The sequence below is a fragment of the Symphalangus syndactylus genome, chromosome 12 (assembly GCF_028878055.3).
Source record: "Symphalangus syndactylus isolate Jambi chromosome 12, NHGRI_mSymSyn1-v2.1_pri, whole genome shotgun sequence".
Classification (NCBI taxonomy): domain Eukaryota; kingdom Metazoa; phylum Chordata; class Mammalia; order Primates; family Hylobatidae; genus Symphalangus; species Symphalangus syndactylus.
Window position 1 is genome coordinate 86,529,895 of NC_072441.2, and position 26,879 is coordinate 86,556,773.

General features: G+C 37.6%; 1 pseudogene; it reads right to left on the bottom strand.

Moving 5' to 3' along the window:
• Positions 1 to 4,349: 4,349 nt before the first annotated feature.
• Positions 4,350 to 9,361, bottom strand: LOC134734876 (small ribosomal subunit protein eS10-like; annotated as a pseudogene).
• Positions 9,362 to 26,879: the final 17,518 nt, after the last annotated feature.

A 26,879-nucleotide genomic window follows, 5' to 3' on the forward strand; every position in this document is an offset into this window, starting at 1 on the left:
AAATTACGCTAGCTTCTAAATCATCGGTTCCCAAATTGTAGTAACCTGACCAGCAGCCTCAGCAGGACCTGGGAACTTGTTAGAAATGCAAATTGTTTTGGGCCTCATCCTATACCCGCTGAATGAGAAACTCTGGGTCTGGGAGCGGGCTCGATAGTCAAGCCCTCTAGTGATTCTGTTGCTTAGCTAAAATTAGAGAACCACTGTTCTTAGACATTGTGCAGTGTTATACAACAACTTCCTCAAAATGCTAAGTGAAAAGGAGATTGGCCTGGCGTTAGTTGGGGAAGGCGTCCTGGAGGGAGGGGAATTTGAAGCCAGGCTTTGAGAAACAAAGACAATGAGGTGAACCAGCAAATGCACTGGCTGAGGGGACTGGAGTTCTAGCCTCTGAACCAGTTTCCTCCTGTGCCAAAGGAGGATGATAATGTCTGTCTTGATTATCTCCTAGACTTGTGGAGTTCAAGTGTGTAATGCCTTAAAAGATGTGGAGGCTGTTGCTGTGTTTGGTACCACATCGCCCTCAGGTGGCGCTCTTCAGCTTAGGTTCCTCTAGCAGTGTCAAGTTTGTGAACCAACCCCACTGTCCTTCTGCATTCTGAGGGCACATGTGTTAAAGTCTCTACTGATGTGCTTTTGGAAATGCCTCTGCATGAATTTATGGTAGCTCTGACTCCTCTTTAAACAATTTTAATTTATTTAGAAAATAAAGGCTTATCTCTCCAGGAAATTTTTTCTTCCTTCAAATAAATACTCAGTTCCAAATATCTCAGAAAATCCTGAGAATTCATTTTAGAACATGTTAATACTCTTTTTATGAGTATCATGTTTCTTATTGAGTGTTGTGCTGATTGTCGATTTATTACCACTCTGCTCCAAATTCATTCTTCATAATAGGCTCAGTGATAATGAACAGAGTTCCTTTAAAGTCAGCACAATGACTTTCTCCTTTAAATCAGCACATTGTTAAGCTTTTTCAGTAAAGGGCCCTGGAGGGACACAGCAGGAGGAAGGGGCTCTCCTGCAGCTTCCAGCTACTGCATGGTGGGTCAATGAAGGGGGTGTGAAGACATCCTGTGTGGCGCTGCCTGTGGTCCCTGCCCCGCCCAGTACCCCATTTTATCTGCAGACCCTCACATCACCTGTGCTTAATCCGCTCACTGCCTGGAGGTTTCCACTGAGCAGTACTTCCTCTGCAAGCCCCTGCCTCAAGCCAGGAGGGTTTCTTCCAGCTTGTCTAGCTACCTCAGGCCAGCTTTGGCCTGGGTAAACCTGTGAATGTCTCTGCTACCCAAGGTATGGGACTGAACCATACCTTCTCCAATAAGATCTGCGCCCCAGCCTTGGGGAGGAGTCACACTTCTGAGTTGCTCTTCTTTGGATATTCTCCTTCCACCCTAGGGTTATTTGTTGAGTTTTCTTATATATTATAATTGTTTTCTTATTATGTTTAATAATTCTGTTAAGCTTCCTCTGTTCAACTCATGGTGGAGTTTCTATTTCCTGATTGGACTCAGGAGGATACATGTGTCTTCTCAGCTATACACAGAAGTCTGTGAACTTTCCAAAGCTACTACTTGAATTTGCTTTTGCTCATGAGTCTATGGCATGGAGTTGGTTTGTTTTGCTTTGCGGTGTAGCTTTCTTTAAGAGCTGAGAATGGATGTTCTTTTTTTGCCAAAACCATCCTAGGAAGTGCCTGCTCCACTTTTTTTTTTCTTCAATTATTTATTTATTTATTTATTTTAGATGGCATCCTGCTCTGTCGCCCAGGCTGGAATGCAGTGGCATGATCTTGGCTCACTGCTACCTCCACCTCCTGGGTTCAAGTGATTCTCCTGCCCCAGCCTCCCAAGTAGCTGGGATTACAGGTGCACACTACCACACTCGGCTAATTTTTGTATTTTTAGTAGAGATGAGGTTTCATCATGTTGGCCAGGCTGATCTCGAACTTGTGACCTCGTGATCCACCCACCTCAGCCTCCCATAGTGCTGGGATTACAGGCATGAGCCACCACACCCAGCCTCAACATTTATTATAGGTTCAAGGGGTACATGTTTAGGTTTGTCACAAAGGTATATTGTGTGATGCTGAGGTTTGGAGCACAAATGAATCTGTCTCCCAGAGAGTGAGCATAGTACCCAATAGGTAGTTTTTCAGCCCTTGCCCCCCTTCCTCCCTCCCCACTCTTGTGCTCCGCAGTGTCTATTGTTCTCATCTTTATGTCCATGTGTACTCAATGTTTAGCTCCCATTTATAAGTGAGAATGTGTGTTATTTAGTTTTTTGTTCCTGCGTTAGTTCATTTAGGATAATGGCCTCCAGTTGCCTCCATGTTGCTGCAAAGGACATGATTTCAGTCTTTTTAATGGTTGCCTAGTATTCCATGGTGTATATGCACCACATTTTCTTCATCCAATCTGGAGTTGATGCTGCCCCACTCTTAGTGTATCCTCTCCTCTCATTCCCTGGGGTCTCTGTTGCTTAGGGTAACTGTAATTGAGAGGGCACACTCAATAATTAAGCAGGATGACAGGTGTAAACTGAGACTGGCTCAGACAAACTTTGCTCATTTATTCTTTTCTATTTCTGCCGTGCAGTTGCTTAAACTGGCTCTTCTTCCTTTGTGGCCTGGACCCTATTCTCAGGCCACATATGTCTTCTCACTTCCCACTCCCTGTGATGTGATTTGAAAATTGCCTCTAGGTGGAAAGGCAGGGAATAATCAAAGGCTCACCTAGATTATTTTCCCATACCCGGTATCACAACACTCACTTTCTGTTTTTCTCAATGTCTGAAAACACTTGTTTAATATATTTTGATGAGTTTGTACATGCTTTTTGTTGTAGGACAATCTCTCTCTCTCTCTCTGTCTCTGTCTCTTTTCTGGAGATAGGGTCTTGCTCTGTTACTCAGGCTAGAGTACAGTGGAATAATCAGCTCACAGCAGCCTCGAACTCCTGGGCTCAAGAGAGCCTTCTGCTTCAGCAGAGGATAATATTTTGACATTTTAACATATGCATTTATTTCTTTTCTTACATTTTTCCTCTTTTCTCCTCCTTGTCTATGCAAGATATTTACACATTTCTCTTTGCCTCAGGGGAAGAATGTGGCAAGACAGAAAACAGAAATAGTTTCCCAGTCATTCTGTGTTATTTCCAGCAGCACTATCAGGGAGGGGACAAAAACCCAGAGAGAACGACTATGAGGTTCTGCTGGACAACAGGTCACGGGTAGCCTTAGCAAAACACCCATACCTATAATTGTGGCACAGAAATATCAGAAAGGATACTGTGTCCTAAAAGGCTGTGCAGAAAGTGATATGTTTATTTCAGGGATAATCAGTATGGCTTAACAAATGAGTGTCAGTGAGTATAAGGTTAGAATTCTACGGATTGGGGGCAGAAATCAGGAAAAACTAAAATTACATGTTTTCTACCATTGGACGAATGATGCTCAGAGTTAGAAATTACGTTAACTAATGGAAAATAAAGTGATATCCAACATATTGTCTAAGATTCACATGTATTACCTGTGGGATTTGTGTGGATTACCAAGAATTATTTTACAGAACATGTCTACCTCCTGGATAAATCATAACCTCTAGCACTGGAGCCAGTACATTTTGAGACAATTGCTGTGACTGTGTGGGGACATTTATTTGAAGTCTGGAGCTGGACTTAGAATTTAATACTGATTCCTGAAACTTCTGTGGACTATAGGAAACACAGTTTGCAAGATGACTAAAGAATGATCTATAGCCCATAGTGGACATACGGTGGTTGGAAGATGAAAAAAACAGGGTAAAACCAGTCTTGTTAGAATTTTCTGAGAAGATTAAATTCTGTTAGTTTCAGAACAATAACTAGAAAGGAAGGAAAGTGGAAAGTTACATAAATGGCCTGTATTCCAGTCTCTACATTTCAACAATAGTAACAATAGTAACACAGCTATCACAGCAACATCGGCTTCTTGGTAAGAGATGGACACGGGCCTGGAGAAATTTCCACTGAAAAATGTGAATCTGGCTCACAGGGAACAGTTTTGGGTAGGTGTAAAGTCATACTGCCTTATAGACCTTCAAAGAACTGAAGCTCATAAAGGAGAAACAGAAGTGCAGTTGGTTTCTCACCACCATGATCAAAAGAAACCTGACATAGTTAATGTAATGTTGGTGGTATAATCCTAGACCAAGTGAGGTAGTTCAAAAATGTAGTGGCTGAAATAGCCTACTGACTTTGCAGCCCTTGGGGAGCCAAGCAAAAGCAGCCTTCTACTGGGCCTGAGAGCTGGCTGTTAAGGCAAAGGGACCATCATGTCACCCACGCATGGAAAAGGAACAGATACACTTAGTTCTTTTCACTGATGATGTCACAATATACCTGGAAAACCCAAGCAACCTTAATTGGAAAAACAAATACTAGAATTTATAAGGGAATTTCAACAGGTAAAAAAGATGAATATATGAAAATCAAAGCTATTTTTCCTGTTAACAATAACTAAGTAGAAATGTAAATGGGAAATAATAGTCTATTAATAGTCCATTAAAAAAACACAAGAATTTTAGAGACTTAAGAATACCTTTCACAAGAATATTGTGGACCCATATCAAGAAAAGTATAGAGTCCTCTGAAGGACAATAAACATGTTCTGAATTTATGAAAAGCCATGCTATAGTCTTAGTTTAGAACATTTAATATAGTTAAATATCAATTATCTCTTCAAATTTGTAAATTAAATAAAATTCTTAGTATTAGAATGACCCCAACATATAAAAAATAGTAGAAATGGGGAATCTGCCATAATAGATATTAAAACCCAGAGCCAATGTCATCAAAACATCATGGTAATAAAATAGAAGTTGACAAATAGAAGAATAGAGGAATAGAATAGAAAGCTAAGAAATAGATGTCAGTATATACGGAAATTAATCTATGTATGAGATGTTATTGCATATTACTGCAAAGAATAATTAATGGATGGACTTCCTATTCATGTAGAAAAAACTAATTGGAACTTTGCCTCATAGAATAACCATAAACAAAATCCAGATGTATTAAAGACATGGAAGTTTTGAATATTTTTAATCAAAACAGAAATACAGAAACTATAAAATAAAATATAGATATATTAACAAATAAAAAGTTTTTAAGGCAATAGATGGCAAAAACCAACTATAGATTGGGAAAATATCTATATTACAAATGACAGATAGTGTTAGTTAATATTAATAATGAGCATCGTCACTCACGAATTTATAAGAATAAGTTCAACACGCAGATAATAAATGGGCAAAGACTATGAAAAGATAACGCGTGAAGAAAAATTTAACATTGCCAACATAACCAAGATAACTATTCTCATTAGTAGTCACAGCAGAATCATGAGATGTCCATTCTAAGTTATCAAATTGGTAACAATGAAGGAGGATAATATATTATTTTTTAACAGCTTTTTGAAAGCTTTTTGGCAAAAATCTCTTTACATGAAAAATTAATGGGCCCCGAACTGAAAAATCCTACTCTTGGGAACATATTTTATTAAAATGAAAGCACCAGTGTTTGAGGATGTATGTACAAGATGGTAGTTGCAGCCCTTTATGTATATATGCATATATTTTGTAGTGGCCAAAAACTGAAAATAGATATTAATTAGGACTAGGTGTAGTTGCTTAAAGCAAAAACAGCCCCCCAAAAAAGAGACTTAAACAAGTAAAAGTCTTAAACAAGACTTCTGTTCTCTTACAGAATAGAAGTCCAGACATAAGCACTCAAAGGCTAGCTTCCTGAGGTTAATAGGGACCCGGCTTCGTCGAGCTGATTGCTCTGTTACTCGTTGTTATGCCCCATGTTAAATGCTAAAGTGTGATCCATCACAAGAGTTTTCTGGGTAGCAGGATGGAGGAAGAAAAAAGGACACCGCCTTTATCCCCACTTTTAAAGTGAATTAACAGAAGTAGGATACATGAACACAAGCCTTCTTCTACTGTCTTGATAAGAAGCATTCATGTGACCACACCTACATGCCAGTGAGGCTGGGATATCTAGCATTTAATCTAGTGAGAATATGCCTAACTAAAAATCAGGTTTTGTTGCTACTGAATTTGATGAGGCAACTTGTAGTTTCTATTACAGGCAAACAATAGAACAATGGGCAGTGATTGAAAGAAATGAGTTAAATATATTAACTTTGACTTGAAAGAACTAGAACAACTTTACTAAGTTTTGAGAATCTGTAACCAATTTATTTCTCTTACATTTTCTTTTGTTTATTCAGTATATAATTAATATGCTTGTCTAAAAAAGTTCAAAAGACCACTTGAATAGTTAAAACACAAAGAGATAAAAATATTGTGTTGGTTTATTTAACAGTTTTTTTCTTTTCTTAGTGGTACATAAAATATTTGCATAATTACAATTGGTGACCATCTTAGCATGATGAAATATGATACCATAATTTATATTAATATGAAAGTATGATAAAACATTAAGACAATAGATACCATATGACTCTGATAATACCTCCGTTTACTTTCCTAAAATTTTACAAAATTTTTACTCTTGGTTATCACCTCAAAAGAATAGGTAACTTTTTTTTTTTTCCTTTGGAGACGGAGTCTCACTCTGTCCCCTAGGCTGGAGTGCAGTGGTGCAGTCTCAGCTCACTGCAGCTTCTGTCTCCTAGGTTCAAAGTTCAAGCGATTCTCCTGTCTCAGCCTCCCAAGTAGCTGGGATTACAGGCGCCTGCCACCACGCCTGGCTAATTTTTGTATTTTTTTTAAATAAAGATGGGGTTTGGCTATGTTGGCCAGGCTGGTCTTGAACTCCTGACCTCAGGTGATCTGCCCACCTTGGCCTCCCAAAGTGCTGGGATTACAGGCGTGAGTCACTGTGCCCTGCCAATAGGTAAAATCTTAATGCATGGCTTTGTGCTACCACAGCACATCTTCCTGACTCTTGGTATCTAACTTCCTGGAGACCATTTTTTTGGGCTCTACTCCTCACCCTCCTGGAATCTATTAATTCTTTGTTAGCTCCCCTGATCAGTGTGCTGGCTCTCTTGCTCCAAAATCTATTAATCAATTGCGAGTCATTCAAGAGCTTTTCAAAATGGAGGAAAAATAGTTTATTTTGTAGAAATGCCATTTTCTCTTTTCTTTTCCAAATTATTGGAATCTAGGTGAAGAAATACTTCATCTAAAACGCAGGGTTGTGGATGCTATGAATTGGTTTGCTGAAACTGGAAAGGTAAAAGCACATTTCTCAGATTACTTTTCATTTTCAGTTTTGGATGTATATTTGGTTTTAACATTTAGATACACTCTTGGGACATTTTTAGGCAGGCTTTTAACTACAAACGCATTTTCTTTAACAGATATAGAGTTATTCAACAACTCTGATTAAATGAATAAACACCTTGAAAAACACATACTACCAAAGTTCACTCAAAAAGAAACAGATGGCCAGGTGTGGTGGCTCATGCCTGTAATCCCAACACTTTGGGAAGCCGAGGCAGGTGGATCACGAGGTCAGGAGTTCAAGACAAGCCTAGCCAAGATGGTGAAACCCTGTCTCTACTAAAAATATAAAAATTAGCCAGGCACAGTGGCTGGCATCTGTAGTCCCAGCTACTCGGGAGGCTGAGGCAGGAGAATCGCTTGGACCTAGGGGGCGGAGGTTGCAATGAGCCAAGATTGCACCACTGCATTCCAGCCTGAGTGACAAAGTGGGACTCTGTCTCAAAAAAAAAAAAAAAAAAAAAAAAAAAAAAAGAAATAGATAATCTGAATAACTTTTTCTGATATTGATAATTTGTATTGTTCCTCTTTTTTTCTCCACAGATTAGTCAGGCTAGAGGTTTGTTGGTTTTATTAATCTTTTCATTGATTTCTTTCTTCTGTTTAATTTGGGTTTAGTTTGTTCTTTTTCCCCTAGCTTTTAAAGATAAAAGCTGAAGCTATTGATTTGACATCTTTATCCATTTCTTTAAAAAATAATTAATAGCTAGTTTAATTAGTGACACAAAGAAAATAAATTGTGCCTCTTCAGCGGATAAGTCCTGATGACAAAAATCATGTAACATACATATGATTAAAAATTCAAACAAATGCTGACAGAAAAGAAAATTAGTATCCCTTCCTCTCTGCTTCCCATTGTCCCTCTCATAAAGAAGAACCTCTCCTATTTACTTTTAAAAAAATTCTTAAGTTGATACATAATAATTGTATATATTTATGGGGTGCATGGGATATTCTGATACATGTATACATGTGTAATGATCAAATCAGAGTGTTTAACGTACGCATCACCTCAAACATTTACCATTTCTTTGTGCTTGGTAACATTTCAAATCTTTTCTTCCAGCTATTTTGAAATATACAATATGTTAACTATAGTTACCCTACTATAGTATTGAACACCAAACTTATTCCTTCTATCTAACTGTATGTTTGTATGCATTAACGTGGCCACACCACATTTTCTTTATTCATTTATCCATCGATGGACTTAGATTGATTCCATATCTTGGCTATTGTAACTAGTGCTATTGTTTTCCATAATAGCTATACTAATTTAAATTCCCATCAACAATGTGTAAGAGTTCCATTTTCTACACAACTTCGCCAGCATTTGTTTTTTTTTTTTTTTTTTTGATAGTAGTCACTTTAACTGGAGTAAGGTGATATCTCATTGTGGTTTTGATTTGCATTTCCTTGATGATTAGTGATGTTGAACATTTGTATGTCTTCTTTTGGGAAATTTCCATTCATGTCCTGTGCTGAGTTTTTAATGAGATTTTTTTAAAAGTTTTTTTGGCTGTAAGTTTATTTAATGCAAAATAATCCTCTCCAACTTTACTGAGGTGGCTGACCACTTACTTCCACAACCAAATCTGCCTCTAAACTGGAATTCCGTCGCTGACCCAGCCCTAGCCTCAGCCTCAGCCTTCTTGTCAGCATCAGGGGGCACAGCAATCCGCCTGCAGGTATCTCTGTCGGCTTCCCCTCTTGTGAGTCTTGCAGGTCGCTCACCCTTCAGACCTTTAGGCTGAGGCCAGCTAGTCTCAGAACGGCTGCGGCGTAGGGTGGCAGGCACAATCTCCGGGGCATATGAAGGTAATCACGGAGATACTGGATGCCCTCATTGGTAAGGTAGCAGTAGAAATGTCTCCAGGCAAACTGTTCCTTCACTTAGCCTCGGGACTTGAGAGGCTGCATGGCCTTCATGACATGAAGGTTGGGCACATTCTTGTCTGCCAGCTCCAGGTGCTTAGGCATGTGGACATCCTTCTTGGCCACCATGACTCTCTCCTTAAAAAGGAGTTCATGAATGGGAATCCAGTTCTTATTAGGCATCAACATCTCGGCGGCTGTAAGGTCCAGGTCCGGGTCTGGGGCTGGAAAGCCCTCCCTCCCTCCCTCCCTCCCTCCCTCCCTTCCTTCCTTCCTTCCTTGCTTTTGCTGTTGTTTGAATTTCTTGTATTTTGTGGATACTAGGCCCTTACCAAATGAATAATTTGCAAATATTTTCTCCCATTCTGCAGATTGTCACTTCACTCTGTTGATTGTTTCCTTTGCTGAGCAAATAAAGCTTTTTAGTTTAAGATAGTCCCATTTGTCTATTTTTGTTTTTGTTGCCTGTGCTTTTGGGGTCTTAGCCATAAAATCTTTGCCCAAACAATGTCCTGAAGCATTTCCCCTGTGTTTTCTTCTGGTGGTTTTATAGTTTCAGGTCTTACACTTAAGTCTTTATTCTGTTTTGATTTGATTTTTGTATATGCTGAGAGATAGGAATCTAGTCTTATTCTTCTGCATGTGGATAGCAAGTTTTCACAGCACCATATTTTATTTTAGTGCGTCATACTGTACTTGATTTATTGACATTACTTAGTGATTTATTGGACAGAGGTCAAACCTTTTGTTTTTTATTAGGCACCTTCCACAGTACAAACCGTCATGAATAATATCTGTACAACTTAACAGTTTCAATAGCTGTTCAGGTACAAATTGATTTCAAACAGGTAATTGGCAAACATAATTAAAGTCACAGTTAGACTACCCAAGTGCTATAAAACATTAATATATCAGTAAATTACAGTTTTCAATTATGGTTGGCAAAATTAAGTTGGAGTATGGCTGGGAATTACTATCATAATCCCAGAAAGTCAGAAGTTTTTGGACACCAAAGCATCCTGCTATAAATTAGTAGGCACAATTTAAAGGTTGTATGTATATTCAAAGGTCATGATCTCTCGAGGAACTTGTATATTAAACATGCAAAACAACAAAAAATATATTCATTCAGAAAGAATTGCCTTCTCCCCTCCCCCAGTACTTCCCCTGGGCTCTCCTAACCTATTTGATATTAAAGCTGCAAGATAAGGCATGAATAAAGTTAAATCACTTTCACATCCACCTTAGAAATGAAGGCTTAGTTTTTATGCTTGGAGACTCAACTTTTCAAAAGCAGAAATTAATTTAGTAAAATGTGAGAGGAGAAGATGTACTTTTAAATAAGGAAAATAAAAAATGAAAAAGCAAAGCCAGCCCAGCAACCAAATCACATACACAAACATTGATCCCACACTGTTTTCAATGCCAAGGACAAAGTAGAGCCCAAGGACCTTCCAAATAGTAGTAGAGCCAGCTCCATTTACTGAACAGCGCATCCTGTTCCTAATGTATGTTCTTGTGCCTTTGTCAAAAATCGGTTGGCTGTAAATGTGGACTTATTTCTAGGTTCTCTGTCCTGGTCCGTGTGTCTGTTTTTATACAAATGCTAGGACATCTGCTTCCTATGGCTTTGTAGTATATTTTGAAGTCAGGTGGTGTGACGGGCCTCCAACTTTGTTCTTTCTGCTCAGTATTGCTTTGGCTATTTGGGGTCTTTTGTGGTGCCATACAAATTTTAGGATTGTTTTCTCTATTTCTGTGAAGACTGTCATTGGCATTTTGATAGCGGTTACATTGAATCTATATATTGCTTTGGGTAGTATGGATATTTTAACAATATAATTCTTCCATTCCTTGCAGATGAGATGTTTTTTCCATTTGTTTGTGTCATCTTCAATTTCTTTCAATAATGTTTTGCAGTTTTCCTTAGATATCTTTCACCCCCCTGGTTAAATTCGTTCCTAGGTATTTTATTTTTTTGTAGCTATTATAAATGGGATTGCTTTCTTGATTTCTTTTTCATCTACCTTGTTGTTGGTGTATAGAAATGCTTCTGACTTTTGCATGTTGACTGATTTTGTATCTTGCAACTTTACTGTGTTGCTCAGTTCTGAGAGTTTTTGGTGGAGTCTCTACATTTTTCTAGATATAAGATCATGTAATCTTCAAAGAGGGGGCAATTAGACTTCTTCTTTTCTAATTTGGAAAATCTTTCTTTCCCTTGCCTGATTGCTTTAGACAGAACTTCTAGTACTGTGTTGAATAGGAGTGGTGAAAGAGAGCATATTTGTTTTGTTCCAGTTCTTGGAAGAAAGGCATTCAGCTGCTCCCCATTCAGTATAATGTTAGCTGTGGGTTTGTCATATATGGCCTTTGTTATGTGGAAATATATTCCTTCTATGCCTAATTTGTTGCCAGTATTTATTATGAAAAGATATTGAATTTTATCAAATGCTTTTTCTCCATATATGGAGATGATCATATTGTTTTTTGTTTTTTATTCTGTTGATGTGATGTATCACATTTATTGATTAGCATATGTTTTATGCAGCAGGAGCTCCTGGGCTCATGATAGAATGATGGAATTTTAGGTCACATGGAATTTTAAACATAATTACATTTTATAATGCTTTCAACCTAGTAGGAGATAATTATGAGAAAGATTAGATCAGTTATGAACAAAATAAAGAAACCATAATTTTCTTTGCAATTTGGCTGTGATTTAAACACAATATACAATTTTCTGTGTAGGGTGTGAAAGGATGTGGAACACATTTGTTCCTATGGTAACATTAAAAAAACCCCACCCCTCAGATGTTATAAAACTCTTACTCGTTTATGAAACTTCTGAAGAATGGTAGTTGCAAGACAAGTCCAGAAGGACTAATTTTCAGAGAGGGGAGCCCTTCGTGAGTGACCGTTAAGCAGTGGCAGTTTGTGGAGGAAAAGGCGGAGAAGAAAGCCTGCCAAAGACTGAGATAGATGAGCTATTGGCACTTTGGTGGCCAGGCAGGGACATTGGAGTCTAGAAGAGTCCCAAATGCAACAATAATATACTTAACTCAGAAATGCTTTCTGGTGTCCCATTCCCATTTTACTGAGAGTAGGGCGGGGCTAAAAAGCAGAAACAGGCCAGGCGCGGTGGCTCACGCCTGTAATCCCAGCACTTTGGGAGGCCGAGGCGGGTGGATCACGAAGTCAGGAGATCAAGACCATCCTGGCTAACACGGTGAAACCCCATCTCTACTAAAAATACAAAAAAAAAAAAAAAAAAAAAAATTAGCTGGGCGTGGTGGCGGGCGCCTGTAGTCCCAGCTACTCGGGAGACTGAGGCAGGAGAATGGCATGAACCTGGGAGGTGGAGCTTGCAGTGAGCCGAGATCGCGCCACTGCACTCCAGCCTGGGCGACAGAGACAGACTCTGTCTCAAAAAAAAAAAAAAAAAAAAAAAAGCAGTAACAACTTTCTAGTCTTACGTATTCTTGTGGTGCCTGAGAACAGAGTTCTGCTCCTACTGATTCAAAAGGTAAAACTCAGGTCCAAGACACACTAGGCTCCAGGATTAAACATTGATAAGATCAAAGACATTAGGCTTTGGAGGCCGGGCGCGGTGGCTCATGCCTGTAATCCCAGCATTTAGGGAGGCGAGGCGGGCAGATAACGAGGTCAGGAGTTCGAGACCAGCCTCACCAATATAGTGAAACCCCATCTCTATTAAAAAATACAAAAATTACCCGGGCATGGTAGCGGGCACCTGTAATCCCAGCTATTCAGGAGGCTGAGGCAGGAGAATCACTTGAACCTGGGAGGCGGAGGTTGTAGTGAGCCGAGATCGCACCGTAAGAGAAAAACTCCGTCAAAAAAAAAAAAAAGAAAAAAGAAATTAGGCTTTGGTAGAATCAGCTGTGGTATCAGGAGGAAAGCCTAACCAGTGATGAATTCAATCTTAAAAATCGCTGCTTAGTTCAAGATTAACCTGATACTCAGTGAAATATGAATAATCACTTTCCAGCTTGAGCAGCCACACATAGAAAAGATTGCGCACTCCTGGAAATAAAAACAAAGCAAAAGAGTTGCATAACTCAGTCTTCACTGTTATCCATATACTATGTTCAGTACACCATAAAACATGACCACAGATGTAAATACTGTGTTTAGCATGACATAAAACATGACCACAGATGTAAAAAAAGGGACCCATAAAAAAATCAACAAATCAAAATAAACAAATTCACAGATAACCCAGACATTGGAACTGGCAGAAAAGGATTTTAAAAACTAGTATTATAAATATATTTGGGAAATTATAAGTAAAAGATGAAATGAATGGATGAATATATGAAGAATCTTATAAAATAAATAAAAATTAAAAAAGAAACTCATAGAATGAATTCTGAAAAACAAAAACATACCTGGTGGCCTTAACAGCAGAACAAGCAATGCAGAAGGAAGAGTCAATTGTTCTGAAGAAAGGTCAATAGAAATTATCCAAAATAAGACATAGAGAAAAAATACTGAAATATTTATAAATCTATACAGTGTCTACAACTTTTTGAAATAATAATTAGACTCAGGCAGAAATAATCTTTTAAGAAATAATGACCAAATTTTCCCCAAATTGAAAAATATTAATTTATAAGTTCAGAAATCCTAGTGAATTTCAAACAGAATAAATACAAAGAAACTATGCCATGGCATGTCATAGTCAAACTGCTGACCAAGCAAAGTATAGAGAAACTTTTCAGCATAGATAAGCTGCTGAAAACTAATGATAAGATAATTTTAAAAACAACCATGAAAAAAGACATAGCACATCCAGGGGAATAATGGGAAGAACGGCAATTGACTTCTTATTGGAAATGGAAGCCAGAGATGAGGGAATAAAACACATCTTTAAAGTACTAAGAACAAACAAGCATGAAGAAACAACTCATCAACTTAGAATTCTACATGCAGCAAAAATACCCTTTACAAATAAAAGTGAAACAAAGACATTTTGAAAATGAAAATGAAAGTGCAGGGAATTTATTGCCTGTGGACCTACTAAGAAATGCTAAAAGAAGTCTGTCAAGATGAAGAGAAATAATACACCTTATAAACTCAGATATAAAAGAAGGATGGAAAAGAATTCAAAATAGTAAATAAGTGGAATACTTTATAATAATAAATTAATCGGTTCACAAAGAAGAAATAAAAATTATAAATGTCAATGCATTTAATAACATTTCAAAATTAATGATAAAAAGATTAATAGAAACAAAGCAAAAATTAAATCACAAACATGGTTGGAGATTTTTAACACACCTTCTTTCAGCAACTGATAAACTGAACAAAAATCAATAAAGATATAGAAGATTTGAACAATACTACCAATCAATATGGCCTGATATACACCTATTGAACATTACATCTAATAACTTCTGAATATATGTGTTTTTTTTCCTGCACACAGAGAACATTTACCATGGTAGACCACATGCTGAGCCATAAAAAAGTCTAAATAAATATGAAAGGACCCAAATCACTGAGTATGTTCTCTGATCACAATGGAATTGAATTTAGAATCAATAACAAGAAATCTAAAAAATACCCAAATATTTAAAAATTAAGCATCACAGTTCTAAATATTTCATGGATTAGTAAAGAATTCAAAAAAGAAATTAGAAAACATTTTTAAATAAATGATAATAAAGACAATGTATCGAATTATGTGAGATACTTTAAACGTGGTGCAAACAGGAACTTCAGAGCTTCAAATATTCACGTTATACAACAACAAGAAGGAATGTTTAATATCAGTGAGCTAACTTCCACCTTAAAAAGCAAGAACAAAAAGAGCAAAGTAAACCCAACATAAATAGGAGATAATAATAAAGATAAAGAAGAAATCAATAAAACAGAAAACAAACAATAGAGAAAATCAATAACGCCAAACATTTAGTTTTGAGATTAATAAAATTGATAGCTTCCTAGCAAGAATGATCAAGAAAAAAGAGAAAAATAACAAATTACCAGTATTAACAATAAAAAAGAATATTATAACAAATCTTATTATTAAAGAAATAAGTTGAAAATTTAATGAAAAAATTTATACCAATATATTTGAAAATGTACTTTTAAATGAAAAAATTCCTTAATGAACTCAATTTACTGAAAGTGAGACAGAAAGACAGAACAATTTGAATAGCTCTATGATGATAATAATTTATTAAAATAATAAATAAATAGTAAATAAATAAGATAAAGTAAAAATAAAATAATAAATAACAAATATTAACATATTTTGTTTTAAAAGTCCCTCTTATAAAGAAAAATCACCACCCAGAAGGCTTAGTGAATTCTATCAAACATTTAAAGAAGAAAAAATATCAATCTTACTTAAAATCTTACTTAAGGAAGATATCATATTCCTAATACTGAAACTTTATAAACAAATTACAAGAAAAGAAAATTCAGAATAATATTACTCAGAAAGCCAGACACAAACATCTTTAAATAGTTTAATAAAATCTAGCAATATATAAAAGGTTATTAAATCATGATTATGTGGGGTTTATCACAGAAAAGAAAGATTGGCTTAATATTTGAAAATTAAAGTGTAAGCTTTTTACTCATTCTCTAGCCTGCATAGTTAGTATACAATTTGCAAAGTTGGTAAGAGAAGCAAATTAACAATATGGTAATCCAATTCAGGACAAAGGACAATCATAGAAATTTGATTAGAAATGCATTAATGTGTTAAGCTACCTTTGCTTTATCTAAAACTTTAAATAAATATGAATAGCAGCAAAACCAACATAAACTATGATTTGTAATGGATTATAATGGATAAAATGGCATATAGAAACATTTAAATCAATTTGGAAACCTGGAAAAATTGAATTTTTAAGAAATAATGGTTACAAAAGAAAACTCACAAATGCAAACCCTTTGTATAGGTGAAATTCATATTTGATTCACCAATTAGTGTTTTTTTCACCATGAATAATTTTTTTATATGAAAAAGTTGATGCTAATGAATATGCTTTTAATACAACAAAGATAAAATGAGAAAAATTATTTAATTGTGGTTTTATAATAATATAATTAACTTGGCTTAATGGAATTCATTTGGTATACTTTAATTTGGAGAGTTAAGTAAACAGTGACTCCAGGAGGCTAGAGAAATTAGGATTTTTAGATTACAGATGCAATATGGAGATCTCATTTAGCAATGACTGTAACTTTGAGATAAAATAGGGGGGAAGTAGCCCAGAGGCAGCTAAAATCCTCCATATACAGTAAGGTCTTATCTACAAAGCTCCTCACATCAATATAGTTTACTTACAAGTACCAAGTTGAGTTTGTCTGCTCTTCTGAAAGTGGTGAGTTAAGATAAGGGTCCCAACAGATGAACAGCTGTTACTGCAGGTGAGTGTTCTACATCAGGCACGGGATTTTCAACTGATAATGGAGTGAAGTTGAACCACATACAATATTGCGAGGATTTTCCCTTGAAACCGTTAAAAAGCTGTAACATGATGCTTGTGAATGTCACCACTAGGTGGCGCTGAAAGTTAAACAGTTATTGAACAGGCTGTGGAATGTCGAAGTTTTCCTATGGAAAAAAAATTTGATTTTTTATTTTGTGTCTATATATTTTTTGCTTGACCTTAAAACATGACAGTAGCAGACATCTCTTGTACCGTGCCTTACACCTCAGCCCATTTGTCTTCCTCCAGCCCTTGGTGAGGCTCTTGGTTACAGAACCTCAGCTCAGCTCACTGCATATCCCCTGCTTTTTTGCACTAAGTCTTTATTCACAATGTGGTTGGGACACCTGTGGGAAGCTACTTAGCATTTATGAATGCTCAAAACTGCAAGTGTGGGGGAATTAAGACCCAATGGGCAATTCGTGACTATTAGGGGACGGGAGTCAGGGCTTCTGTTCCTCTCATATGCCTCAGGTGGACAATTCTGAGGCAAGATCTTCATTGCTCATCAGAGGATTCCGGTGCGGTCAGATCCAGTTCTCCATAGTGGCGACCAGCTTGATAACACCACTCTATTGACTTTCTCTCCTTTCTTGTTTTACTCTTCGCAATAGATTAGCCTTAGTATCTGGTAACATGTCCCAAAGTAAAGTCATTTATAAAGCTCCCCACGTCAATATAGCTTACTTTGGCTTTCTCTCCTTTCCTGTTTTAGAGTCGGCTTCCTGTAAGGAACCCAAGCATAACCTACTACCCCGAGCATAACCTACTACTACATTTTCAGCACTCAGAACTCTCCTTCATGGCTCCTCTTCCCATTCAACGCTCTTTAAAAGAGAACTGATAATCTATTCGTTCTATTTTTGAACTTCACATTACTGGAATCCTGGCCAGTACTATTTTTTGTTTGCCTTCGTAATTTCTTTTTTCTTTTCTTTTTTTTTTTTTGAGACAGGGTCTCGCTCTGTGCAGTGGTGTGATCTTGGCTTACTTCAGCCTCAACCTCCAGAGTAGCTGGGATTACAGGCGGGGGCCACCATACCTGGCTAATTTTTGTATTTTTTGTAGAGATGGGGTTTCACCATGTTGCCCCAGCTTGCTTTCTTTCATTCAACATTATTTCTGTGAGATTTATCCATGTTGCGGGATGTAGCAGTAGTTCTCTCTTTTTCATTGTGGTGTAGTATTCCATTGTGTAAAATGTACCACAATTTATCCATTGTACTTTGGGTAGTCATTTGAATTGTTTCCAGATTTTAGCTATTTTTAATAATGTTGCTTTAAATACTTTTGTACACGTCTTTTTGTGAACATAAACACTCATGTCTTTTGTGAATAAACATAGAAATAAAATTGCTTGGTCATAGGTTAGAAATATTGCTAACATTTAATAGATACTGGAGAACAGTTTTTCATAATGGTTACACCAGTTTTGCCTTCCATCTTTTCTGCATCCTCGCCAGTATTTGGTGTTACTAACTCTTAACTTTTGCCACTCTGATGGGAGTGTAGTGTATCTAATTGTTGTTTTAGTTCATATTTCCCTGTTGATGAATGGTACTTAACATGTTTTCATATGCAGTTTAACCATTTGGATATATTCTTTTGTGAAATGCCTGTTTAGGTTTTTAGCTTTTATTTTGCGGCAGAGGGGTGTCCATGTTTTCTTTATTTGAAGTTCTTTATATTTTGTGGGTACTAGTTCATTGTTGGATACATGTATTGTGAATATATATCTATGTACATATTTTTTTCTTTACCAATCTCTAGTTTTCCTTTTACTGTCTTAAAGCAACATTTTGATACAAAGAAATTTCTTCTTAATGGGATATAGTTTATTGACGTTTTTCTTTATGGTAATTGTTACTTACTTGAGTAAATTATTTACTTTTACTCCAAGGTTATGGAATATTCTCCTTTATCAGGGACTGTCAACTTGAGTGGGCATCAGAACCACCTGGAAGGCTTTTTAAAGATCACTGGGTCTGGAGTTTCTAATTCTTTGGTTCAGGGATAAATCCAGGAATTTGCATTTCTTACTATTCCCCAGATGATGGGATGGAGGATTGGTATTAGATCTTTAATGTTTGGTAAGGAATTCAGCTGCAAAGGCATATGGACCTGGGTTTTTCTCTTCTTTTTTTTTTTTTTTTGAAGAGATATTTAATACTTGTTCAATATCCTTACTTGTTATTGGTCTATTCAGATTTCTGATTTCTTCATAATTCAAGTCTTATTGGGTTACGTTTTTCTGGGAATTTATTTCTTCTAGGTCATGTAGTTTCTTGTCATATAGTTGTTCATAGTAGTCTCTTATGATCCTTTGTATTTCTGTCTTATCAGTTGTAATTGCTCTTTTTTTTTTTTTTTTCGAAACTAAGTCTCACTCTTTTGCCCAGGCTGGAGTGCAATAGTGTGATCTTGGCTCACTGCAACCTCTGCCTCCCAGATTCAAGCGATTCTCCTGCCTCAGCCTCCCCGAGTAGCTGGGATTACAGGCGCCTGCCACCTCACCCAGCTAATTTTTGTATTTTCAGTAGAGATGAGGTTTCACCATGTTGGACAGGCTAGTTCCTGAACTCCTGACCTCAGGTGATCCACCTGCCTTGGCCTCCCAAAGTGCTTGGATTACAGGCGTGAGCCACTGTGCTTGGCCTCTTTTTTTTGTTTTTAGATGGAGTCTTGCTCTGTCACCCAGGCTGAAGCGTAGTGACACAATCTCAGCTCACTACAACCTCTGCCTCCCAGGTTCAAGTGATTCTCCTGCCTCAGCCTTCTGAGTAGCTGTAATTACAGACACCTGCCACCACGCCCAGCTAATTTTTGTATTATTAGTAGAGACGAGGTTTTTCCATGTTGGCCAGGCTGGTCTCAAACTCTTGCCCTCAAGTGATCTGCCTGCCTCTGCCTCTCAAAGTGCTGGGATTCCAGGTGTGAGCCACCACGCCCGGCCTCCTGTTTCATTTTTTATTTTATTTATTTGAGTCTTCTTTCTTGCTCTTTTTTTTTTTTTTTTTTTTTTTTTTTACTTAGTATAGCTAAGGTTTGTCAATTTTGTTTAGCTTTCCAAAAAACCAACTCTTAGTTTAGTTGACCTTATCTATTGTTTTTCTAGGTATTACTCTGATGTTTGTTATGTCTTTCCTTCTGCTAACTTTGGGCTTATTTTCTTCTTCTTTTTCCAGTTTCCTTGAGGTGTAGTGTTAGGTTGTTTATTTGAGATCTTTCTTCTTTTTGGATGCAGGAATTTATTCCTTTAAACCTCCTTAGAACTCTGTTTTGCTGCATCCTATACATTTTGGTATGTTATGTTGCCATTTTCATTTGCCTCAGGATATTTTTAAATTTTCTTCTTAATTTCTTCTTTGACTCAATAGTTATTCAGGAGCATAATGTTTAATTTCCACATATTTGTTAATTTTCCATAGTTTATTCTGTTATTGCTTTCTAGTTTTATTCTGTTGTAGCCAAAAAGATAATTGTTATAATTTCAATCTTCTTAAATTTATTAAGACTTGTTTTGTGGCCTGGCATATATCTATTCTGGATAACTTTCTATATGTATTTGAAAATAATATGTGTTTCGTTGCTGTTGGGGGGAATGTTCTATATATTTCTGCTAGGTCTATTTGGTCTAAAGGGTAATTCAAGTCCAGTGTTCCCTTATTATTGTTTTTTGTCTGGATGATATGGCTATTGTTGAAAGTGGGTTGTTGAAATCTTCCACTACTATTGTGTTGCAGTCTGTGTCTCCTTTTAAATCTATTAATGTTTGCTTTATATATTTAGTTGCTCCAATGTTGGGTGCATATATATTTACAACTGTTATATCCTTAAGGTGAATCAATCCCTTTATCACTCTATAATGACCTTCTTTGTCTCTCTTCATAGTTTTTTTTTACCTGAGGTCTATTTTGGCCGAAATAAATATAGCTACTTATGCTCTCCTGTGATTTCCATTTGCATGGAATATCTTTTTCCATCCCTTTACTTTCAGTCTGTAAGTGTCCTTTAAGGTGAAGCAAATCCCTTCTAGGAAGCATATTGTTGGGTAGTTGTTTTTTTTTTTTTTTTTTTTTTAATCCACTCAGCCAGTCTATATGTTTTAAATGGGAAATTGGATCTGTTTACATTCAAAGTTATTATTGGTAGGTTAAGACTTATTGCTGCCATTTTGTTAGTGGTTTTCTGGTTGGTTGTAATGTCTAGCAATTTGAGATTGGATGCTAAACATTATGAATTTTGTGTAGTTAAGCTCAAGATTTTGTTTTCTTATTTTAAAGTGTTGGACTTTGTTATGGCATGCTGTTAAATTATTTAAGGATCAGATTGAGCTTTACAAGGCTTGTTTTGAAGCTTTATTAGGGTAGGTATAAAATAGTCTATTCTGAGGCTATGTAATCATATTACAAGTCATTATGCTCTTGGAGTTAATATTGAATGCCCTGGCTATTCCCTTAAGACTCCCCACTCTGATTATTCAGAATTCAAAAATTTTTCTACGCTGTGTGAGTTCCGGGGATTTTTCAGCTCATGAAACCTTAGTCATTCTTTGCCATGCCTTGTGGAATTTTGTAGTATGTGTGCACAGCTTTGTATTTGTCAACAGACTCAAGGGAAGTCCTATGCAGTCTTTGTGTACATAAGTGCCCCTTTTCTAGTACATTGTTTTACAAATTACAGCCACCACAGCCTCCCCAAACTCCCTCTCTATCTCCTTAACTCAGCATGCATGTCATGCTCTCTTTGAGACTCTTTGTCCTCCAACATAGTAGTCTGGAAAGTGCATCTATGCATTAAACTACAGCTGTCACATGGCTGATTTTGTTTGTTTCTATTCACTAATGGATCATGGTCTTACACTATTAGTTAATATCTGAAAACAGTTGTTTCATATTTTTTGTCATTTCCTAGTTGTTTATAGTGGGAAGTTAAGTCCAGGTCTAATTAGTTCATCATGGCTGTAAGCAGAATTCTGCATAAACTTTACAGGAGTAATTGGTGGCCAAAAAATCCTTTCTTTTTAAAAGCAACTATTTTTATCCTTTCTGTAGCTTTTAAATTCTCCTTTTTCTTAGCTATATGACACTAAACTCTTGTGGTTTGAGTCTTTAAAGAGATATATATTTTGTCCTCTCAATTAAGGGGAAATATGCCATTGGGCTTTATCATGGCTTCCGTGATTGTTGTGCTCATGCGTCCAAAGAAACGTGAATATCTCATCCCTATCCAATGATGGATATTTATATACAGGTACCTGCTGCTTCATTGTGGATGAAGACTGGAATTCACATGTGAAAAGGAAAGCGAATGAAGAAGGTAGAAAGTGAGAGGGAGAGGGAGAGAGATGGTGTAGTGGAAGAATTTGGAATTTGTGACCAAACATATTGAACTTTGGTTCTTGACCTTTCACATGGAAATTTGTCAGTAGAGTGGAGGCAAAGAAAAGAAGGAGAAATCTGCTGTACTAGCTAAGACATATATTCCATTAAGAATAAAGTTTTGGTCCTTGTAAATTCATACATTTTTATATTCTCATATATTTTCATTTTGTTTTTCCTTTCTAGTTTTTCTGTAACTCTCATTAAATATCCTCAAATTTTATCTTATTTTATTTCAATAGTTTTTGGGTAATAGGTGGTTTTTGGTTACATGAATAAATTCTTTAATGGTGATTTCTGAGATTTTGGTGCACTTGTCACCTGAACAGTGTACACTGTACTCATTATGTAGTCTTTTATCCCTCACCTTGCTCCCACCCTTCCCTTCAAGTTCCCAAAGTCCATCATATCATTCTTATGCCTTTGCATCCTCATAGCTTAGCTCCCACTTATAAGTGAGAACACACAATATTTGGTTTTTCATTCCTGAGTTACTTCACTTAGAATAATGGTCTCCAACTCCATCAAGGTTCATGCAAAGGCCATTATATCATTTCATTTTATGGTTGAGTAGTACTCCATGGTACATATATACCACATTTTCTTTATCTACTCGTTGGTGGATGGGTATTTAAGTTGATTCCATTTTTTCAATTGAGAATTGTGCTGCTATAAACCTGTGCATGTATGTGTCCTTTTTCTATAATGACTTCTTTCCTTTGGGCGGATACCCAGTAGTGGGATTGCTGGATTGAATGGTGTTTCTACTTTTAGTTCTTTAAGAAATCTCCATGCTGTTTTCCAATAGTGGTTGTAGTAATTTACATTTCCACCAGCAGTGTAAAAGTGTACCCTCTTCAACACATCCATGCTGACATCTAATTTTTTTTTTATTTTAAAATTATGGCCATTCTTGCAGGATTAAGGCAGTATCTTATTGTGGTTTTAATTTGCATTTTCCTGATCATTGGTGATGTTGAATATTTTTTCATATGTTTATTGGCTGTTTTTATATTTTCTTCTGATAATTGTTTATTCATGTCAATTGCCCACTTTTTGACAGGATTATTTGTTTTCTTGCTTGCTGATTTGTTTGCATTCCTTGTAGATTCTGGGTATTAGTCCTTTGTCAGATGCATAATCTATGAATATTTTCTCCTACTTTGTGGGTTTTCTGTTTACTCTGCTGATTATTTCTTTTGTTGTGCAGAAGCTTTTTAGTGTAATTATATCCTTTCTATTTATTATTGTTTTTGTTGCATTTGATTTTAGCTTCTTAGTCGAGTTCTTTGCTTAAGCCGATGAGTGATTTTATCTTTTAGAGTTTTTCTGATTTTATCTTATAGAGTTTTTATGTTTTCAGGTCTTCTATTTAAGTCTTTGATCCATCTTGAGTTGATTTTTGTATAAGGTGAGAGATGAGGATCCAATTTTATTCTTCTACATGTGGCTTGCCAGTTATCTTAGCACCATTTATTCAATAGGGTATCCTTTCCCTACTTTATGGTTTTGTATGCTTTGTCGAAGATCAGTTGGTAGTATTTGGCTTTATTTCTGGGTTCCCTATTCTGCGCCATTGGTCTACACGCCTATTTTTATACGGATATCATGCTTTTTTGGTAACTGTAGTTATAGTCTTGTAGTGTAATTTGAAGTCAGGTAATGTGATGGCCCCAAATTTGTTCTTTTTGCTTAGTATTGCTTTGGCTATGCAGGCTCATTTTTAGTTCCATATGAATTTTAGGATTGTTTTTTCTAGTTCTGTGACTAGTGATGATGGTACTTTGATGGGAATTGCATTGAATCTGTAGATTGCTTTTGGCAGTTTGGTCATTTTCACAATATTGATTCTACCCATTCATGAGCCTGGGATGTGTTACCATTTGTCTGTGTCATTTGTGATTTCTTTTAGCAGCATTTTGTAGTCTTCCTTGCAGAGATCTTTCACCTCCTTGGCTAAACATATATCTAAGTATTTTATTTTATTTTTTGTAGCTGTTGTAAAAGGGATTGAATTTTTTATTTGATTCTCAGCTTGGTCATTGTTGGTATATAACAGTGCTACTGATTTGTGTACATTGATTTTGTATTCTGAGACTACAGTGTGTGCCCTCCTTTGAGCTGTTCTATTGCTCAATAAAACTCATCTTCATCTTGTTCATCCTCCACTTGTCTGCATACCTCATTCTTCCTGGTTGCAGGACAGAAACTCAGGAGCTACCAAATGGCAAGGCTAAAAGAGCTGTAACACAAATGGGGCTGAGACATGCCCCTTACTTGCCACATTGTGGGTGACGAGAAGGAGAGAAGAGCTGTGGCTCTTCGGGAGCCCAGACCTAAGAGCTCCCCATGCCAGGGCTGTGGCTTCCTTTTTGGGGTCCTGCAGTTCCTGGCGTCTTAAACCTTCTGGGTGCCACTGCATTCCCTGGTGCTAGCCAGGGAACCTGCTTGCAGTGCACCTGATCCAGCCACAGCCTTGCAGAGAGCCAGCATCCATGCCAGTACCTGGAACTGCCCATCCCTTGGCAGCAGCTGGTGTGTCTGACTGTGTACAGTGGCTGGATCCCATGCTGTCTCACACACCTCTTGCCACTCTGCACCTGGCTCGCCCTTGGTAGGTGTGGGATCCAGACTGGTAGTGCGAGTCAAGTGCAGCCTGCCAGACCAAGTGGGTGGAATGAACCCAGCAGTCTCTGAGTGAAAGTTGGATAAAGGTGCCACTGGCCACAGAAGATTCCAGCCAGAAAATTGACACCCCAAAGATCCTGTAACACTTTCACCCCTTAAATGGATAACGATAATCTAGATTTCTGGTTGGGAACGTCCCCTTTATCATTTTCTCAAAAGGTATTTCTTAGTTCTTGTGTATAAGTATTCTAGTCAATTATGTTATTGATAGAAGTCTAAAATCTTTTATATGGAATATTTGGAAGCCAATCCCAAGTGACAGAAGCCCACTGGGTCCAGGCTGGTTTGTGGATTCTTGTGAATCTCTTAAGAGCACGAGGTGGTAGAAGGCAGATTGAAGTTTCATGGAAGGAGTCAACTCATGCACAAAGACCATAGCAGGGCTCATAATCTCCATCACTTAGAAAAATACGGGTAGATTCTTTCAGTGTCTAGAACAAGGAGATATTATAAATGTACATGGACAAGAACCAGATGAATTTTCCCTTTTGCATGATATCCCTCTGTCGATCTTCATAGGCCTACAAATCATTGTTCTGCCAAAGTATATTCTAGTAGGTACATAAAGACTTTATATATACCTAGTAGGTACATAAAAACTTTCAAAGGGGGTATAGGGATGGATAGTTTAAGCGGATAAATTTCCAAATTTTATACATACTCTTCACCAAAATTCACATGCTTAGGTAATTTCCTTGATGCTTCTAACTTCCCATGACCCTTTTCATAATTGGTTTCCCATGTGGAAAAGCATATAGCTCATCCCTCAAAACCTTATTTTGATGTATTGTCAAGGAATGATGCTAAACTTCAGGGGTTCCAAACAAAAGAACAATTTGAAACATTGCTGATGTGGTTGAGAAAGTAAGTTCTTCTGTTGGCTAGATAAGAAATCCCTTTTTGAGAGGTGGAGCCAAGATGGCCGAATAGGAACAGCTCCGGTCTACGGCTCCCAGCATGAGCGACACAGAAGATGGGTGATTTCTGCATTTCCATTTGAGGTACTGGGTTCATCTCACTAGGGAGTGCCAAACAGTGGGTGCAGGACAGTCAGTGCAGCACACCATGCGCGAGCCGAAGCATGGCGAGGCATTGCCTCACTAGGGAAGTGCAAGGGGTCAGGGAGTTCCCTTTCCTAGTCAAAGAAAGGGGTAACAGATGGCACCTGGAAAATTGGGTCAGTCCCACCCTAATACTGTGCTTTTCCAACGGGCTTGGAAAACGGCACACCAGGAGATTGTGTCCTGCACCTGGTTCGGAGGGTCCTATGCCCACGGAGTCTCGCTGATTGCTAGCACAGCAGTCTGAGATCAAACTGCAAGGCGGCAGCGAGGCTAGGGGAGGGGCACCCGCCATTGCCCAGGCTTGCTCAGGTAAACAAAGCAGCCAGGAAGCTCGAACTGGGTGGAGCCCACCACAGCTCAAGGAGGCCTGCCTGCCTCTGTAGGCTCCACCTCTGGGGGCAGGGCACAGACAAACAAAAAGTCAGCAGGAACCTCTGCAGACTTAAATGTCCTTGTCTGACAGCTTTGAAGGGAGTAGTGGTTCTCCCAGCACGCAGCTGGAGATCTGAGAATGGGCAGACTGCCTCCTAAAGTGGGTCCCTCACCCCTGAGCAGCCTAACTGGGAGGCACCCCCCAGTAGGGACAGACTGACAACTCACTTGGCCAGTTACTCCTCTGAGACAAAACTTCCAGAGGAACTATCAGACAGCTGAATTTGCGGTCTCACGAAAATTCTGCTGTTTGGCAGCCACCGCTGCTGACACCCAGCCAAACAGGGTCTGGAGTGGACCTCTAGCAAACTCCAACAGACCTGCAGCTGAGGGTCCTGTCTGGTAGAAGGAAAACTAACAAACAGAAAGGACATGCACACCAAAAACCCAACTGTACATCACCATCATCAAAGACCAAAAATAGATAAAACCACAAAGATGGGGAAAAAACAGAGCAGAAAAGCTGGAAACTGTAAAAAGCAGAGCACCTCTCCTCCTCCAAAGGAATGCAGTTCCTCACTAGCAACGGAACAAAGCTGGATGGAGAATGACTTTGACAAGTTGAGAGAAGAAGGCTTCAGACGATCAAACTACTCTGAGCTACGGGAGGAAATTCAAAACAACAGCAAAGAAGTTAAAAACTTTGAAAAAAATTAGATGAACGGATAAC